Source organism: Colossoma macropomum, unplaced genomic scaffold, assembly GCF_904425465.1.
Source record: "Colossoma macropomum unplaced genomic scaffold, Colossoma_macropomum, whole genome shotgun sequence".
NCBI classification, from domain to species: Eukaryota; Metazoa; Chordata; class Actinopteri; order Characiformes; family Serrasalmidae; genus Colossoma; species Colossoma macropomum.
The window spans coordinates 3,941,233-3,956,947 of NW_023494798.1; the positions used below are offsets into that span (position 1 = coordinate 3,941,233).

Below are 15,715 nucleotides of genomic sequence, written 5' to 3' on the forward strand. Positions count from 1 at the left end.
TTGTCAGAGGCATTGTTCAGTATGTCAGAGGAAATGGTCAACACTAAGGCCAGAGATGTGTTCAATGTATGCACAGTCCCTAGACTGGAAAAGGGTGCTTTTTTGTCAGTGAGAGGGAAGAAATACTGCACACTCACTTGTTACTGTAACTTTGGAACGCATTCCATTATTTACACAGCACATTTATTGAATAAAACTATACTCAAATAGCTTACCTGACATGCAAATAAATATATGACATGAGTAATAACAGTGAAGTGCACTCTAAAAAATAAATGTGCCAAAAAAGTTTTTGTGCAATGCCATACAAACATCACTTCCCTATTTTTTAAGCAAACCAAGCCTTTTAAAAGTTTAAAGAACATCCACAATGTAATGTTATGTAAAGGCTCTAGAATAACCTTTAAATTAGTAGTCAAGTTTAATATTACATACACACTCCCAAATCTCTTTTTCATGCATAATTCTTCAGGGAATCAAAGCAAGTTATTCTATAGCCCCAATAATGTTTTTGCAGCCCCTTTTTTTTAAGAGTGTGCAAACAATTATTGATCAAAGATGGGGATGTGTTGCTATGTTTCTCCTCTCACATGACATTTTTATCTATCACATTTTTTCACAAGAAAAAATAAATGGCAATTGCGGAATAGTTTTTATGTCTCATCTCTATTATGTCTCATCTATTAGACTAACCCTCACCCCTGGCTGCTTTGTTTATGGAAAACAGGCCTTAATATCTGTTTTAGTGCTGTAGGGGAATAATGAGCATAATTACATTAATAATTACAGTATATGGGCACCCAGGCATCACGTCTATATATGCTTTTTGAACCAATATTTGCTGTTGAACTTCGCTGTTTGCTGTCTGTATTCCACTCATCTGGGAAGGCTTTCTACTAGATTTTGGACCATGGCTGCTTTGATTTGCTTCTGGTGAGCCATAAGATTAGTAGCACGTTTGGGAGCTGATCTTGGCCCGCAGTCAGCTTTCCAATTAATTCCAAAGGTGATTAAATGGGTTGAAGTCAGAGCTATGTAACTGTTTTATTTGGCATGTTGGGCCTATGTGCTGTTTGATGAGATGGGCTTTTTTTCAATCCTTACTGTCTTGAATACATGACAGAGCAGAAGGTGAGAAACAGTTTCCATAAAGTATTTTTGGCAAAATCTTGCTGTTCTGGATGTATGCCAGTTTGAGTAGAGAGAAACTGGCCAAAAAGCACCTCAGGTGCCTTAAAAAGCACATATAGATGTAGGAAGTCCCTTGAACACCCATGTTCCAGTAAAAGTCCACAGGAGTGCCAGGGAATGATTTAACTACTCCAGCAGTTCATTCATTGTGCTACTAAAGCTATTTTAGCTGAAAGAGGTTTGCAGATGTCTGTCATAAACTTGAACTTTAAATAAAACGCATCCTCTGGTTCAACAAGAGGTGCTTTGATGTTCACACTTCAAGTAGGACTTCAAGGTAAGGTTTAATTGCTTTAGAAGCCTTTTTTAAGTGATAGCCTCCAGGCAACAGATGGCATAGTCAGTCAGGATTAGAATACAATTGTGGTCTGATGGTCTATCTATATTCTCAGCCTCCTCTGCTGACATCTGACTTACAGGAGAGAGAAAGGAAGATAATTGTGAAATGCCACTGACCTGCATTGTCTCACAACCTCTAACAAACTGTGGAGGCCTATCTGATGACTCTATGCATGCAGTTACCTGGATGGGTGTCCTCAAACTATTGGTAGAATGGGAAATCAGAACAACAGAACTTGATCTTGGAATAAATGATGATCTTGATCAGACTAGTGTCCAAATGTAGCTGCCAGGAGAGAGGGGCCATGGGGGGCTGCAAGAGCAGGGAGCAATAGGCTGCCTGCACCTCAGAAGGGCTCCTGATGCTACACCTTTAGTAGTCCTAATGAGGACCACGGTTACAGCAGGTTCACCCCATGTTTTCCATAATGAGACTGTAATGATTGCTGCCAAGCCATCATCACTTAACTGATTACATGCTATGTCATGAACTCTCAAAGAAAAAAAAACTTTGCTTTCCACTGACTTTCAATTGACTCTGAATAAAATTAAGAACAAACTTCAAACATTGCAAAGAGAGTGAAGATATGTGAGTGCGTAGCGTGTACTTTCACATTTGAAAACACATTGAGCTACAGGATATGTATACATCTAATCCTGCGACTACAGAAATGCGAGAAAATGACAAAGAAAGTGTACACTTATCTTTGGAATCCTCAGGGAAGGAATTAAAAGGGGCATATGCAAATTGGGTGCCATCCTATGAAGGAGGTTTAGAAACCACCCGCTTTCCATGAAGGGGGGCTTCGGTTTTGCCACAGCTCTCTTGACAGATCTACAGAAGAAGGAAAAGTGCTATCACCGCTGAGTGGTTTAACATGTTTGAGTTTGGCACAATTTCATTGTATGAAAATGGTAGATCTTCACAGTACAGTGGAGGCTTGAGACTGGAAGGGTATAGACTGAACAAATTTGTTTCTTTGTGAAAGTGCTGCAGACCTAGACAACATTAGCTATGTGAGGACAGTACCTTTAGTCCACATCTGCAGAAATAGTCCAGTTTTCACCTACAAGCCCATCCTTCTTATATTTATTTATTCTAGCATCCACCACAGGCCAAGCAGCCACAAGTAGTTAGAGGGTGTGCCCATGCGAAGTGCCTCTCAGGAAGAAGACACTCCTGATGTAAAAAGATACTGCTCCTGCTATTATTGTTGTTGTGTGGATTAGTTTTTGTTGTAGTTTTGTTTATTAGAGTAATTGTGTCCGAGTAGGGTGGGCTTTGTAGTGTAACTAGTGCTTAGAATTCTCTACCATCTGCATTTGTGTTGGGAACTGGAGGATAAAGCAATACAGGTTCTTGTGGATCTGGTTCGCCGGGTGTCTGCTTTCCGAAAGACAAAGGCTAAAGGGAGAGTGGATAAGCATGTTGGCAATGGAGCTGCGCCCGATGGTTTGGCAGGCATATCCAGCGTTCAAGAAGGCTGTTCAGGAAGAGTTAGTGCTGGAAACCTTCCTGAACATGCTGCTGCCTGAGTAGCTGAGAAGACATGTGCATCTCACCACAGCAGTCAGCAGCTGCCACCAAGACAAAGAGGGTGCAACTCATCCTCAATGTGAAAATGCTGTGGTGAGCAACAGCCTGCTATGCGGTGTATGAGGTTGAGGAGCAGATGATGTGCTGAGCCAGCCCTGAGCAAATGGCAGCAGCGTGACTGGTGTGTTGGCACTACAGGAACAGGGGAATACTGTGTCCCTCAATGCCACAAACCTGAGCAAACAGGGAAATGGAAGCCAGCCAGGAAGTTTGGCTGCTGCTGTGGACATTGAGTTGAGCGCAGCATACATGGGAAACACCTCACTGCCCTCATTGACACTGGCTCATTGGTGTTGCATGCCAACTCGGAAGTCAACTCGGATGTGTTGATGTGAGAGGGAGGAGGCCGTTCCCTGTGGTGTGGAATTTGAGCGTAGTGCACAAGTTCTGGCTCACACTGCAAGGTGCATATTTGGGCTGGATTTCCTCATGGTGGTTAGGGTGCTCGACAAACACTGGGCTTGGAATTGAAGCTGTGGTCACCATGGACTGTGAAGCTGTGGTCACCATGACTTTTGATGGGTTCAGCTGCCAATGCTGGAGGAGCTGATCAAGCAGAGTCAGCACCAGAGGGTGGCTCCCAGAGTTTACAGCTTCACCACCAGCATCGACAACAGCAAAAATGGAGGACGACTAAGAGGAGTGCCACTGCTGTTGCTCTTGCCTCCAATAGCACTGGATTTGATGCTGTGAGGAGTTCCACTGTGCCATGGACATGGCTCCTAGATAGCACCAGAGGCATCTGCTGCCAAAGAATCCCACGGCACTTGTGCTGGCTGGGACGGTGCACAGGTTGGGACTCCATGTGCCAGAGAGACTGTGTGGGTTGCCTGCTCCAGGTGTAAAAAGGTATTGCTACTGCTGCTGCTGTTGTTGTTGTAGTTGTACTTATTCATGAGAATTAAATGAGCAGTGTGAGATGCATGTTGACATTGGCTGCCTTAGGACTTGAATGCTTCAGATGTCCGGCAGGCTGAAGGCTTACTCTGTCAGTCACGACAATGATTCTAGTCATTTGAGACGCTGTTTATCCACCAGCTGTGTTGTGGACATGACGTAATTAAGATTTTCAGCTGTGTTTAATAGATATGCTTAAAGATAGCATGGTTAGTGTTAGCTGATATTATACTCTGTATATCCTTGCTTACAGTATATTTGATGAATGTATATGTTCTAAATTAGTGTTGTTGAGGCTTAGCTGGAGAAATAAATTTAGTGTTGGTTTAGTCTCTGCAGTACAGGGCTTTAGGGGCCATTCAAATTGCTCCATTCTGCATTATTGCCCCTATGTGCTTAAATAGATGCCCTGATCATGTAATTGTTAATGTGGAGCATCTGCCCTTATTAACGGTAAACATGATTATTTCTGCATTGTGATGCTGTTGTCATGATATTTATGTCATATCTGTCCTATTTCTTATTTTATAAACCACACATTTTTAGTACTACTAAGTAAAAACAGTTACCTCTGTCACATTCTGAACCAATACCTCCTGTTATCAGATCCAGACAACAACTAAGGCTGCCAATATACTTTGTAGACTATCAGGTTCCAGTAGCAGACTCAGAGAAGAGAATAGCTGCATCTATGTTTCATAATCAAAGTGAAACAGAAGGCACAGAGACTAGTTCTAGAGATTTCACACAAGTGAGCCAGCACTAGCATGTTAATGATTTGCAAATGGAGGAAGAGTGGTGTCTCATGCTGGAGGACATGCACAGAGAGAACAATGGATTACACCATCAAGTAGGTTAGATAGGTGAGCTTATGTCCATGTTGACAGAGTTGAGAAAAGATGATGAGGACTTGTGGAGTCATGTCACACATCTGCCTGAGATGCTAACAGAGTTGCAAGTGGTGAAGCAGGAAAATGCTGCCCTGAAGAAAGTGCAGCAGCTGAAACCTGGAATGGGATCTCCCCAAAGAACAGAGACACCAGCACCTACTCCCTGGGCCCACAAACAGCAGCAAGTCACAAGCAGTCAGTCTCCACCACCTCTCCACCACATACTGGCCAAATGATCCAGGTTGCCATTCAACAATGAACATAATAAGAAAAGCTCTATTAGTTTGCATTGAAGTCCCTTTAGTTAATGAATAATAAGCCATAGTATGTAATAAGCCTGGAATGTTAAGCGGTTAATTTATAGTGTCTTCACAGCTGGGCCACTTGGTGCTGAACACACTCATCCTGCTCAATCCCTATAGCAAAAGTACAGACACTTGACTGGGCTGTCCCTGTAACAGTTAGATAAGGTAAAACCTGGACCTAATTCACAACATTGCCTCTTCACTATGATATCTCACAATGCCGAGCTGTTAGCACAATGGAAAAGCTGTGGCAGATGGATGTTCTCCCTTATCAGACTGAGAAGGTAGTCATGGGGTCAAAGAAGGATCAGGAAGTTATCAGACTTCTGCAAGAGAGAACAGTGAGGGTAGAAGTGGATGGAGTTACGTGTTATGCTACACCCCTCCTCCGAGTGCCAAACATGCCATTTCTATGTGCACCTAGGAATGCCATAGTCCCTCAGCTGAGAAATATAGAAAGGAGGTTGAAGAAGAACTCTGACCAGGCTTCTTCATACCAAGCTGAGATTGAGAAGCTTGAGCAAAGTGAGGTTGAAACCACATCAGGTGGAGATATTGAGGTATATACCTCACCATATGGTACTCCACAATGGCTAGAACAGCATTGTATACAAATGCTCATTGCAATACAGAGGCCACACTTTGAACAAGCTTCTCCTTCCAGGTCCAATAACAGGTTCTTCTCGATAGCAGCCTCATTACATTTTCAAGATCATTCTATCCCCTTTAACAGTGACATCAGAGGCATTTCATCAGGTAAGACTGCTCCCTGAGGACTGCCCCCTTTTCAGATTCCTCTGGAGGTCCTTGAAATCAGGCCAACCACCAGAGAATACCAGTGGCAGGTACTTCCCTTCAGCATGAAATGTAGTATGACTGGGATGATCCACAGTTACCAGAGGATTTGCTCAGCTTGTCGCAGTTGTGGGAGAAGGAGTTGAGTGATCTCCTGAAAATATTGCTACCCAGTTGTGACTCAAGTCCACAGATTGATCAGCTACACAATAAAAAGGAGCTCCAGCTCCTGTCATTGCAAGGTCTTTGTAGGAATGCAGGTAGCTGAAACACAAGAGCTGATAGAAACTGCTTCCTTGCATTACGTGCCATCAAGAGACAACCCAGCTGATGGCATAACTTGGGGGCAAGTCTCTATGTAAGCTAGTTCAAAGTAGCCAGTGGAACCAGGGATCCTAATTTCTCATGCTGGCTGCCATTTGCTGGCCAGAGTTGCCAACTTTAAATTTCGATAAACGGGACAATCAGCTCAGTATGCTTTCTGCAGGCTAACTATCCCCATTTCAACGCTAGTAGTACCCAATTCCAGCCTCCTAGCCTCATTTGTACCAGAGATCGATAGTATGACTGAGCTCATCCGGGGGGAGGCCGTCTTCAACATTGCAGCGGTGTGGAGCCAGACGCTATATAGCCCATCATTCTAGATCCTCAACATCCAATTAAGAAACTCATCATTATAGATTATGATGAGAGATTGCTTCACCCTGGGCCAGAGAGGGTGTTCATCGAGGTCAGGAGGAAGTACTGGGTGTCACAAGGATGTGAAGCAGCCCATCAGCACCAATATAAGTGCACTGAGTGCCAAAAATGGAGAAGACACCTGAACCACCACATATGGCCAATGTACCTCCCGCAAGACAGCGTCACTTTAAGCAAGTGTTCTATTCCACTGGTGTGGACTATTTTTGGCCCTACCTGATTATAATAGGAACAAGAAAAGATGGGACATATTGTTCAACTGTCTAACAACCATAGCGGTTAATATCGATCTTCTTCTTCTGACTTATGTTGATGGACTCATTGTTGATGGACTTAGTGACTCATTGTTGACAAACTTAAGACATATCATCGCCATATGTGGAAGGCCCCAAGAGCTGTTGTGTGACCAAGGCACTAACTTTAAAGGTGGAGAGTAACTCCTTTGGTGCTTTTGCCTGAACTCCAGACCCACCTGGTCAGCCCATGAGTGAGGTTCACCTTTTACCCATCAGGAACACCCTGTTGCAGAGGATGTTGGGAGAGAGAGGTGCATTCCATCAAAGCAGCCTTTCAGGTCACTATCTCAAAAAGTCACCGAAGGGGTACTTATGACAGTCCTGAGTGAAAATGAGCGGATTCTCAACTCAAAACTACCAGAGGATTTGCTCAGCTTGCGCAGTTGTGGGAGAAGGAGTTGAGTGATCTCCTGTGAGCTCGGCTACACATCTTCAGACATTGTGGATCCTGACCACATTACCTTACCCCAACTGCTTCCTTGTGGGGTAGCAAGATGCTTCACTTCCCCAAGTGATCTACCAAGATACAAAAAGACTGAGTCAAAGGAGATGGCGGCACAGCCAACTTCTAGCAGATCACTTTTGGAGGCATTTCATTAAGTATTACTTACTGAACCTCCAAGCCTGCCAGAAGTGAAAGACCGATAAAGGAAAATTACATGTTGGTGATGTGGTAATGATTGTTTATCACCAGCTTCACCTTACATTCTGGCCAGTCGGGAAAATTACCCAGATAATCCCTGAAGCTGACACTAGAGCATAATCTGCCAGCATGAGAGTCAAAGACAAGAGCTATATGCAGCCTGTGATGTGACTTGTTCAGCTTCCTGCTTTGCCTGATAGGAACTAACCTCAGGGGACATTACTCCCTTGTCCTTTAGGGTGTTGATCCTCTGCTAGATGGGCAAATCCAAAGAGTGAATATGGCGGCAATTGTTTGAAAGGATGTGGGATTTCTACAGGATGAACTCTGACCCATCAGTGTGCTACACCTGTCCATGATCTGCTTTTCATTCTCCATGAGAATTAAACAAGCAATGTGAGATGAACATTGCCAAAGGCTGCCACAAGACCTGAACACTTCAAATATCCAGTGTGCTGAAGGCTTACTCCGTTAATCCTGATGATTCTAGTCATTTGAGTTGCTGTTTGTCCACCAGTTGTGTTGTATGCATGGATATGATGTAAAAAGTTTTTCTACTGTGTTTAGTATATACATATGCCTACAGATAGCATAGTTAGCGTTAGTCAACATTATACTCTGTATTCCCTTGCTTGCCAGTATATTTGATGAATATATGATGCTAACCTGTTGTTAAGACGTTTTAGCCGCTATACATGTTCTACATTTGTGTTGTTGGGCTTATTTGGAGAAATAACCGTTCTGTTGGTTTAATCTCGGCACTGCAGGGCTTTGGTGGTCTTTTATAGTGTTTCATGCTGCATTACTGCCTCCTTGTGGTTGGTGACGCCATGATCATGTTAATATGGAGAATCTGCCTTTATTATAAAATTGCTCAGTTTATGTATATTAAGCATGAATGTTCATTTCTGCCCTGTGATACTGTTGTACTTTGTATTGATATTTATGTCATAGCTTTTCAATTTCTTACTTTAGAAACCACACATTTCCAATACTACTAAGAAAAAGCAGTTAACTTCACTGGGATACCGAGTGCATTATTTTTCCCCTTCAACTAAGACATTTATCAGTCCTGACAGACTGCCAGCAGCGTTTCAAACAGACCAGAACCATAGTTCCATAATTTTCAGCTTTTCAGCCTGCATGCACAATGTTTTCTGTGTCTTCTTCTGAGCCCCAGCTACAATATTAATATTGGTTTCAAATGCAATTTCATGTTTGTTGTTTGTATTTTACATTGTGCAAAGACAACTTTTAATGTGAAATACTGCGATTACACTGGCGCTAAATATAATCAACAGAAATGTGCTAAAATCCAAAATCTGAATTGCAAGTGACTGAGACATGCCCCTGTTCAGCCCAAAAGGCCTTGAATGCATATTTTCTGTAGATGATGAGGCCTAAATTTACTTCAGCCTCTTCATGTATTTAAAGTCACCGTTCAATACACCACAGACAAGCAAAAACAAAAGTTATGTTCCGCAATGTACTTACCATTCACGACAAACCACGCCTCCTGACTCCCAGCTCACACCCACAGGGTATTGTAAGGAGGGAACTATTTAAAATCAGACATCCTAGCCTTCAAAGGCTTTGGAGCTACTGAGTATACCATGCAGCTTACATCAAGTCTGATGACATTTGTTTCAATGCTGTGGATGACTGGCCCCAGTCCAGTAACTTGTAAAGCTGACCTGGTCAGCTGCAAGCTGTGGTCTGAGCCTCAGATGCCTGGTCTTACTATGGATGGAGACTTTATAATCGGCGGGATTTTTTCTATTCATTTCTACACGAGTTCAGAACAGAACACCTACACCAGACAGCCACTACAGCCACAGTGCTCTGGAAGGTCTGTCTGTGAGTGTGGAGGAAACAGTTGCAGGGAACACTAGAAAGAAATTACAATAATCACCTTGGCACTTTTTTGTGGTCATGCGCTACTTATTGAATTAGTGAATCTAATATATCTGAAATTATTTAGTAAAATCTACTGTATAATTGTATTATTGTGTTGTTGTGTTTTGTGAAAATGTTTTTGTATTTCTTGTATTGTTTCTGTGTATTTCTTATGTTTCTAAACAGTATGGATTTCAGAGAGCTGCGCTTCGCCCGTGCCATGGAGTTCACCATCCACGAGATCAACAACAGAACAGATCTCCTGCCGGGAATCACGTTAGGATACCAGATACACGACTCGTGCGCTGAAGTGCGGATGGCAGTTAAAGTTGCATTTCAGTTTGCAAACGGCATGGAACCATTTTACAATGATACTGATTCCTGCTCAGAATCTGCGGCCGCCGCTGTTCCTGCTCTCGTAGGAGATTCTTCTTCCACCCCTTCAATGAGCATGGCCAGGATGCTGGGTATATTTCGAATTCCACAGGTGATTTTATGTTGCACCAAATGGTGCGGAATTAAAAATCTCGTTTGTGATTATTTGTGTTCAGTCCTTGCTGAAAAAAACTCCAGAAACCATTATGTGTTTCTGTTAGATCTTCATGATGATTGTATGTGTTTTGGCTTTTTTAATGGGTTGATATTACTAAGTCAGTGATACTCATGGTTTAACAGGCGGCAAATGGCTGATTCTAAATGCATTTAATGGTTTCCTAACAGCATGTTAAAGTATTTAACAGGAAACTCGTGGCCTCTATTGGAATTAAGCCAATTCTCTTTAGAAAGCAGAACCCTTAGATTTCAGTTCTAATGGTTTCTAAAGGCGTCGCGACCCAGAAGGATAAGCAGCTTAGAAAGTGCACGCGCCTGGTGTGTGTGTGTGTGTAGTTTCCAAATGCCTTTTTTCAGCAGGGGTAACAACCGAAGAACCATATCAAGTCCCAGAACCAAGCATTAGAATTCCACCAGGCTTCTCAAATAACGCTTTTTTTTTCTTCTTTTCTTTACTGAATAACAGGTGAGTCACTACGCAACCTGCGCATGTCTGAGCGATAAGCGTCAGTATCCTGCCTTCTTCAGGACCGTGCCTAATTTTCACCACCAGGCGGTCGCACTAGCAAAAATAGTCAAGCATTTTGGCTGGACATGGATTGGGGCAGTGCGCAGTGACTCAGACTATGGAAATTATGGAATGGCGTCGTTTTTAAAGGCTGCGCAAGAGGAGGGCATCTGTGTGGAGTACTCCGAGGCCTTCTACAGGACAGATCCGCGCAGCAAAGTTGAGAGAGTAGCAAACGTCATCCGCAGATCAACAGCCCGGGTAATAGTAGCATTTCTTCCCACAGGCGAAATGAGGTTTCTCTTGGAAGAACTGACAAGACTGCCGCCACCTCCACTTCAATGGATCGGCAGCGACGCGTGGATCATAGAACCAGAATTTCAGCGCGTTAACATGTTCGCTGGGGCGATAGGTTTTGGGATCCCCCCTTCAGTGATTCCAGGTCTTCGTGAGTTTCTTCTGGATCTCTCTCCAGAACAAGCACTGAAATCACCTCTGCTAACGGAGTTCTGGGAGAGCTCATTCAACTGTAGCCTAAAAGGCTCTTCAGAGGGCGCGCGGGAATGTGACGGCAGCGAGGATATCCGTGCGCTGCAGAACCCATATGCAGACACGTCGCAGCTGCGCGCGACTAACTTGGTGTACAAAGCTACGTATGCCATAGCGCAAGCCATCCACGGTGTTATCTGTAATGACACGCAGTGCGACAAGAGCGCAAAATTCGCCCCATGGCAGGTACAAAACTGTTTTGTTTAAAAACAGCCCCTTATCTTGTCTTGTCTCAGTAAACATGATTTCATTGTACATTGTATACATTAATACATCCACATCAAGTACGCTATTTGGGCCGTTCTATCACTGCGGTGATTTCAGTTTTAACACTTTTTGTTCCGTGATTAATATCATTATCACAGGCTTTTACGACACATGAAGGTGTCTCTCTTTTGGCCAAATGCATCAAAAATATAAAAAGAGATTTCTTTAAATGTCGATTTCGAGAATCGAGATACCTACAAAAATATTTAAAAAGCAAAACCTACTTGTTTTTTTGTTTAGCTTTTTCCATTAAGGAAATGTTACATATCTGTATCACCACTAACAATTATGTTGGTGAAAGGTTTATTATAAGAAATAGTTTTACACATTTAGCGTAATTTTAACATACAACAGATAAGAATATAATTATTGCAATGCACTTAAATTAGAAAAATAAGCATCAAAATTTTGGTTTCTTTTGAAAAACTGTGTCTGTTTAGCCACTGCAGTGTCAACTTCTCATGCATAACATGACTAAAAATCAGTGCATTAAAAAAGATGAATTATCATGTCTTATTGCTAGTTAATTTAGGAGTAGGAAAAAAATCAGTAATGCATTCAAACAATTGATCACAGTAAACTTAACAGTTCCGTTCATAGTTTTTGACATTATATGTGTCACTGCAGATACTCGACCAGCTCAAGAGAGTGAACTTCACTACAAAGAATCGTTTTCAGGTCTCATTTGATTCCAGTGGTGATCCTGTGGCCACCTACGATCTCATAAACTGGCAGTTTAAGAAAGATGGTGGTTTGCATTGTGTGAATGTGGGCTACTATGACTCATCCAGACCAAGAGGCCAGGAGTTCAGTATAAGCAGACCTATCATCTGGATGGGGGGACAGACTGAGGTACAGTAGGAGACTTATAGTAGTCTTTGACTGTATACTGTAAATTCTCATAAGTTAGCAGAACTCAAAACAATTAAGGCTATGAATTTCATTGTTGTTGTCAAATCTCATTTTAAAATGGTTTTAAAAAGGCAACTTTCACAAAATCAAGTTCATAGAATCAATTATTAAAAGATTGTAGACAATCCATGTTTAGAATTAGTTTGGTATTTGGATAATATGATTGATCAAAGGACTGAGAAAAATGACATTTTCAGTTGATTGAAAATATGTATTCCCTTTATTAATTCAGTAATTGAAACTCTCAATTGCATAAGTGATTACTGTAATATATTGTGGCAATAATTGCCTTAAATTAATTGAGAACCAAACATGTTATAAATAGATGTACAATGAAAACAATTAAATTACGACAGCATTACGTGAACACTGGCATCAAAGAACTCTGGATTACTCCTGCTATAACAAACAATAGACTACAATTAGCTCAGTTTCCCTGAGGGTTTCATGGCATTTGTGTGCTTATTGCCTGTCTAAACAGATGCCACAATGCCATTTTTTGGCTTCATAGTAGTAATACAGGCTGGGCTTTAAAACTGCAATACAAAACACAATCATAATAGAATGATGAATACCTGTAAAATACATCCACTGAAACAATAACTGATGAAAATTTTTAACTAAGAGAAACCAACAAACCACTTAAACCGCTTTCTGTATCTTAATATGTCATTACATGTCAAATTTATTCAAAAAAGTCAGTTAATCTGTCATGCACAGCTCTTTTTACTAAACATTCCAAATGCAGCTGTATCAAAAGTTACCAATCTCACAACCTGAGATAAGATCATTTAAACTCTCATTATATATTATTATATGTACTTTATTGGAACTTTAATTAAGTACTGAGTGAAGGTGGGATGGTACACACAGACACTTCACAGACACTTTTTGTTTTTACATTTAATTTACATTCTACTTATTGTACATTAAAATTACCATCCTAACCATAACCCCAACCTCAACCTCAGCAAAACCTGACATTTAATTTAATGAATGAGAATTCCATAACTAATCCATTGGGGGTTTTCCAAATAAACTTAGCCCATAGCAAGTAGATGTGAATGGGCCTCAAACAAACTAGAAAGAAAAGTGAACACAACATCTATATATTCATATTATTATAAAAAAGAAAGTGTAAACATACTCAATATGTGTACTTTATTATAACTACTGAATATATTTTATGTTTTCTTCAATAATACATTTAAATTTCAAATAATACATTTCAGTATTGGGTAGAGTAAAACATTCATTTGTGCATAGCATTTTTAATAAAAAAAGAATGGTTTGCTTTTGCTTATTGTCTTTCAGGTCCCAAGATCTGTGTGCAGTGAGAGCTGTCCGCCAGGAACCAGGAAGGCTGTGCAGAAAGGAAAGCCAGTCTGCTGCTATGACTGTATACCATGTGGAGAAGGAGAGATCAGTAACGAGACAGGTTGTGTGTTGCCTATATAGTGGACAATTTCACTGGGGACAGATATAGTTTAGTTTTTTCATTCCCCTGTGTTTCTTTCTAAAATAAATTTCTGAATATGTTTTTCTAATCTCTCAGACTCTTTGAACTGTGTGCACTGCCCTTCTGAGTTCTGGCCCAACACCCAGCGAGACAGCTGCCTTGCCAAGCCTGTGGAGTTCCTGTCCTGGGACGACACTCTGAGCATCATCCTGACAGTGTTCTCCATCACTGGGGCCTTCATAGCTGTATGTGTGGCTGCTGTCTTCTACAAACACAGAACGTCTCCCATCGTCCGAGCCAACAACTCAGAGCTGAGCTTCCTGTTGCTCTTCTCGCTGACTATGTGTTTCCTCTGCTCACTCACTTTCATTGGTCGGCCCTCTGAGTGGTCCTGTATGCTGCGTCACACAGTGTTTGGGATCACCTTCGTCCTCTGCATCTCCTGTGTTCTGGGGAAAACAATAGTGGTGTTAATGGCCTTCAGAGCTACAATTCCAGGCAGTAATGTTATGAAATGGTTTGGACCTCAACAGCAGAGACTCAGTGTTTTCGCCTTCACTCTAATACAGGTCCTTATTTGTGTTCTTTGGTTAACAATATCACCTCCTTTCCCCTTTAAAAATCTAAATCATTACAAGGAAAGAATAATTTTGGAATGTGGATTAGGTTCAGCTTTAGGATTCTGGGCTGTGCTGGGTTATATAGGGTTTTTGGCTCTTTTGTGTTTTATTTTGGCTTTTCTAGCACGGAAGCTGCCTGATAACTTTAATGAAGCCAAGTTCATCACATTCAGCATGCTTATATTCTGTGCAGTCTGGATCACCTTTATCCCAGCTTATGTCAGCTCTCCTGGAAAGTTCACTGTAGCTGTAGAGATATTTGCTATTCTGGCCTCAAGCTTTGGTTTGTTTATTTGTATTTTTGCTCCAAAATGTTTTTTAATCATGTTTAGACCAGAGCAGAATACCAAGAAACACCTTATGGGTAAAGGATCCTCATAAGCTCTTTGAGACCCTCACACAAATTGTACTTGTAGCTCTATAGTTCAGCATCTCATACAAAAAGGGACTTTCTTATGATTATGTTTATACATACATAATATAGTAGCTTTGCTAGTATGTCTTTTTAATTAAACTGTATATATATATATATAAATATATATATATATATATATATATATGTGTGTGTGTGTGTGTGTGTATGTAAGAATTTTTTTCACGTAAATCACTGAAATAATAATAGATAATAATATCTAATATCAAATTAAAAAATGTTTTAGGTAGTGCCTCTATTTCAAAATCTAATCCTTATGATTGTTTTGAGGATGTATTGGGTTTTACCTGTAATATTAAAAAAGTAATAGAGGCTTCTATCTAATTGAGACTTGGTGGGTGGGAAGGCCCTCTTGCTATTTCCCTTTCTCAGCACATTGCTGTTCTCTACAGAATCTGGTGGCTAATCTAACAGAATTGCCAGTTTGCGCTCTCCTCAAGTGTGTTGATTCAATGATGTTGCAGGTCTGTTACAGAAGACGTGGCTATATTTGTCTCTGGAAAAAGGGAAGAAAAACTGGATACTCCCCAAGATCACATTTATTTGTACTTTTAGAACATCTTATTTTAAATCCATGGGCATTAATAAATGGTTCTGCTCAAAGAACATGCTCTTTTATTCAGCAAAGCATAAATGGCTATTAAATCACAGTGATAACAATGGGAGGGCTACTTCTAGCCACACAACATCCGCTGACAGCAAACACAAAACCACACCAACCCACGCACAATGGACCACAACAAAACACAGCCAACTTGCAAACACACTCAAAACTAACAAACAGCAACAGTAACAACCACAAATGTTCCCCTCTTTGAAACAGGTGACACACGCAGGCTCTTATGCATACACTGCTCCAGGTACACT

At 41.2% G+C, this 15,715-nt stretch overlaps 1 pseudogene; it reads left to right on the plus strand.

Annotated features, from left to right (window-relative positions):
• The first annotated feature begins 9,310 nt into the window (after positions 1 to 9,310).
• LOC118818227 lies at positions 9,311 to 14,661 on the plus strand (annotated as a pseudogene).
• Positions 14,662 to 15,715: the final 1,054 nt, after the last annotated feature.